At 42.6% G+C, this 4,945-nt stretch overlaps 1 pseudogene; it reads left to right on the plus strand.

Moving 5' to 3' along the window:
- The first annotated feature begins 3,860 nt into the window (after positions 1-3,860).
- Positions 3,861-4,676, plus strand: LOC110284346 (annotated as a pseudogene).
- Positions 4,677-4,945: the final 269 nt, after the last annotated feature.

The following is a 4,945-nucleotide window of genomic DNA, read 5'->3' on the forward strand; positions in this document are numbered from 1 at the left end:
TGGTTGAAAACTTTTTCTCTTCATGCCCCTCCCCACTGTGTGAGATAAGACAGACCTCGGATCCTGAGTGTGGTTTGCAAGCCCATTCCTACTGACACCCCCCCCCCGCCATTTCTTTAAACTGGGCTATTTCTTTTCTACATTTAAGTTTTTATATAATAGAAGCTCATTGTCCACCCCATACCTAGTCCTATTTCACCTTGTTTTCTGAAGGGCTGTGTCCAGGAAGGATAATGATGCAACAAGAGTTCTGACTTCCAAGTGTTTCCTGAAAATGAGTCCAGTGGAGACTTGAGAATGAGACCACACATCAACAGTCCTTGCCTGGCTTGGGACAGAGAGGACAGGAAGGCCAGAATATCTGTAGCTTCATACATAGACAACCTCTGACATATCCTGGTTAGTTCAATGGTCAGTGAACCACTGAGCAGATTTCATCTGGTACACATTCATGAGTATATGTGTATTAATGCTACTAGTTACTATGAAAGCATGTATAAATGCCAGTCAATTCAGTAATGAGCTTGTAGGATAAGAAGCAAAGACCTTCAAAAGTGGAGTGAGGGTCCCAGGTCAGGATCTGTCCTCTACTCTTTGGCAAAAGGATGATGCTCTAGGGAAAAACATCTATGCTATATACTATTCAGAAATGTTCATATCAAAGAAGCGTGTCATCTCTGTGTCCTTGGCTGGGGTGAATAGTGAAAAGGTGTGAGCAAAAGAACACTGTATTTATTCTTTCTATCTGTTTTATGAACATGCTTTGCTAACTTTGGCTTCCCCTATGTTTCGGACTGCTTTATAATTTCTCTAAAGTCTCCATTTCTACCTGTGCTGCTTGCTTTCTATGTCTAACCTCAATGCCAGTTTAAATAACATGAATTTCTCCTCCATTTTATTCTGTGCATCTGCTGAGATTTACAGATTCTCTCTCCTGAAGAGTGTTCTTTTTTAAATTTCAAAAGATTACCCTTGAACTTCCACTTAAGTTTATTCTTAAATTCTTCTATTAATCAATCTAAGAGCCCCCCCCCCAAAGATCCCTGTCTTCCCTGTATATAACCCAGAGTGGTCCAAGAGGGTGGGTGATGTTCCAATGAAGGCAGTGCAAACAGTGGAAAGACAAGATAACAGAAGCCACAAAGTGTGAGTGTCACCGTGTTCTACTCTGAGGTGTTAGGCTAGCATCCTGCAGCAGTATTTCTGCCAGAGATGCTAGACTCTGGCTGATACGTACAGATGTCCTCTCTAAGTTTAGCCAAGAAACGTTGTCAGTTTTGTCTCTGAACTTTTACATCACTCATTAATACATTAAGTATTGTACAGTGTTTTAATTAGGCTTTCATTGCTGTGAACAGACATCGTGACCTTGGCAACTCTTACAAGGAGCAACATTTAATTGGGGCTGGATTACAGTTTCAGAGGTTCAGTCCCTTATCATCATGATGGGAAGTATGGCCTTGTGCAGGCAGACATGGTGCTGGGAGAGCTGAGAGTTCTACATCTTGATCTGAAGGAATCCAGGAGAGACCATCCTAAATAGCCTCCTCCTCAGGAGGAGGCTCTCTTCCATTCTGGGCAGAGCTTGAGCACTAGGAGTCCTCAAAGGCCACCCCCACAGCGACACATTTCCTCTAACAAGGCTACACCTATTCTAACAAGGATATACTTCCTAAGAATATCCCTGTGGGCCAAGTATTTAAAATCTAGTCAAACCACTACATACTCTCTCTTTCTTTTCAGGATTGTCTGTTTGTTTATTTATTTATTTTGGCTTTTCAAGACAGGGTTTCTCTGTGTAGCCTTAGATGTCCTGGAACTCAATCTGTAGACCAGGCTGGCCTCAAAGTCACAGAGATCTGCCTACCTTTGCCTCCCGCATGCTGGGATTAAAGGTGTATGCCACCACTGCCCAGATTTTTTAAAATTAATTAATTAATTAAATTTTATTTTATTTTATTTTGTGTTTTGCCTGCATGCATGCCTCTGTACTATGTGTGTAAATGCTCACAGTGGCCAGAAGAGGGCATCAAATCATTTAGAACTGGGATTAACAGATGGCTATTAGCAGAAATGTTGGAAACTGAATCCAGGTCCTCTGCCAGTGTAACAAGTGCTCCTAACAGCTGAGCCATCACTCCGGCATGCCTTCTTTTAATAAGGAATTTATTTTTTTTGGATATACAGCTCAGTGGATGAGCTATATGGCCTTTGGTTTTATCCTAGAACCAGACACACACACACACACACACACACACACACACACACACACACACTTACTTGTAAGGAGCACAAAAAAACTAACCATAACAGCATGAGAATTTACAAATTTTTTTATGCTAAAATTAGATTCTTGTGAAAGTTGAGAAACTATTTATTATGAGACCTTTCCAAGTTCTACAGGGGAACAAACTGGGACAGAAGAGTTCTGAATCCACCAAGAGACTCTCTCATGGAGGGGGGCGGGGGAGGGCTGAATCATCTTGCCGTACATATTTGTCCTGCTGAGTCATCTTGCCATACATATTTGTCCTGCTGAGTCATCTTGCCATACATACTTGTCCTTTGGGTATTGTCTCCTGAAGCCAACCTAGTAATTATACTGAGAGAGCAGAAAACCTGTGTGGGAAGAAAATAACTTACGTCATGAAATAGATAGAACTAGAAATTAAAGTGACCCTATAAAAGAGTTAATATACACTTGTCACCAAAGGCAAAGGACACGTTGTCTGATGGAAGAAATGAGTACAGTGTTTAAGGTCAAGATTGACAGCCACAGGAACCACAATTGAAATTTATATGGTCAGCTCAAGAGCACTGGAGACCTTCAGGCTCAGAGTATGTGGACTGGCAATAACAATAACACATTCCTGTCAGTTTGAGAGAAGGAACCAGAGTACAGTGCAGTATAAGAAACATTGGATAAATGGCAATTAGGATTGTTATTGAAGGTGTAGTGTTTGGTGAGTGCCTGTTGCATACGTTTCTTTGAATCATTTTGATTCCATGGATATGCATGGACTCCTGTGTTGTGTGGAGTTTTAAATGCTGCCATCTTTGCCTAGGGTCTGCTTTGCTACTAGCACACACACCCACACACACACACACAGAGTTAATACCTTTACAATTTGTCTTCTTGGCACAATTGCTGGGTGTTACTATCTCCCACCTGGAAAAGCACGCCCTTACCAAATTATTATCTCTGTCTTTCCACCTGGCCTGGATTTAGTGGCTAGTCCTACCTAGCCCCTGACAAACATCCTTGGCCACCCACCTGTAGCAGAGGCCACAGGTCCTAGCCCCCTTTCCTTGAAACCTTATATGACTGCTTCATTCTTCTTTCTCCAGAGCATGACAGAAAAGTCCTTCTCTCCTTCCCTGCATCTCCTTTTACTCCTGGGACCCAGAAGTTCTGCCTGTACCTTCCACTCAGCAATTGGCCCCCCTGCTTTCTTTACCAACAAATCAAGAACCAATTGGGGAAGAAGACCTTAGTATCAGAACCTCTCCTTATATTCTTGTTAGGTGTGTCATCTAACTCTAGCTACTATAAACTCAAAGGTGAGTTAACTTTGGGCAGGGAGATTCTTCACATGTGGATGATACAACTATGGTAGGGTAGACAGTATAGTTGAACATTGCTGTAACAGAGGGAGTGAGCAGAAATACCAAGCGAAGTGCTTAATTAGATTGTAGAGAATTATGATTCCCACAAGAAGACCAAACGGAAGGCTTTTCAGACTGAAGAGACCACAACACCCCATTGCTCAGAATTTGGCATGAGTGACAATGATGAATAGTAGTGACTATATACTCTAACTCATTGATCGATATCATGAAAATACATTCATGGGCTGGTTTGCACTCCCTTCAACATGCAGGGCAACAGGAGGAGAGCAGAAGACATAACAGATGTGCACTGGTGCTTCTTCCCGCGGCTCATGACCCACCGTGTGCTGGAGGAGAGGGAAGTTTGGCCTCTGCAGAACCACTGCTATCAGGCCCGTGACTGAAATGCTACTGTAGATAAGCTGGAGGACTTCATTAACAACATCAGCAGTGTCCTGGAGTCTCTGTATATTGAGATAAAGAAAGGAATCACGGAAGACGATGCGAGACCCATTTATGCACTGGTGAATTTTGCTACAACTTCAGTTTCCAAAATGGCTACGGATTTTGCAGAGAATGAGCTGGACCTATTTAGAAAGGCTTTGGAACTGATCATTGACTCAGAAACTGGCTTTGCTTCTTCTACAAACATTTTGAACCTAGTTAATCAACTCAAAGGCAAAAAGATGAGGAAGAAGTAGGTGGAACAGGTGCCCCAGAAGTTTGTGCAGAGCAAGTGGCTGATCGAGAAGGAGGGAGAGTTCACCTTACATGGCCGGGCTATCTTGGAGATGGAACAGTTCATCCTAGAGAGCTACCCAGATGCTATGAAGATATGCAACATCTGCCGTGGCTTCCTTATCCAGGGTCAAAGCTGTGAGACGTGTGGAATTAGGATGCATTTGCCTTGTGTGGCCAAATACTTCTAGTCCACCCCTGAACCACACTGCCCCCACTGTAATGACTACTGGCCCCATGATATACCAGAAATCTATGTCCCTGAGAAGGAGAGGGAGGCTAGCATCTCCAAGTCGAGCAGAAAGTCCTTGCGAACCCAACAGCACTAGCTGTGTCCTGCATCATTCTGGCACTTGGTGGGCTGACCCTCATAGCCCATTTAGAACTGCCTGTGCCTCCTTTGTTATTTGCTCTTAACACATTTTTAGTAGATGTTTCCTGATGGCACTGTGCTCTGAAAAAAAAGAAAGAAAAAAGAAAGAAAGAAATAGAGAGAGATGAAAGAAGAAAGAAAGAAAGAAAGAAAGAAAGAAAGAAAGAAAGAAAGAAAGAAAGAAAGAAAGAAAGAAAGAAAGAAAAAGAAGGAAGGAAGGAAGGA

Source organism: Mus caroli, chromosome 17, assembly GCF_900094665.2.
Source record: "Mus caroli chromosome 17, CAROLI_EIJ_v1.1, whole genome shotgun sequence".
Lineage (NCBI taxonomy): Eukaryota > Metazoa > Chordata > Mammalia > Rodentia > Muridae > Mus > Mus caroli.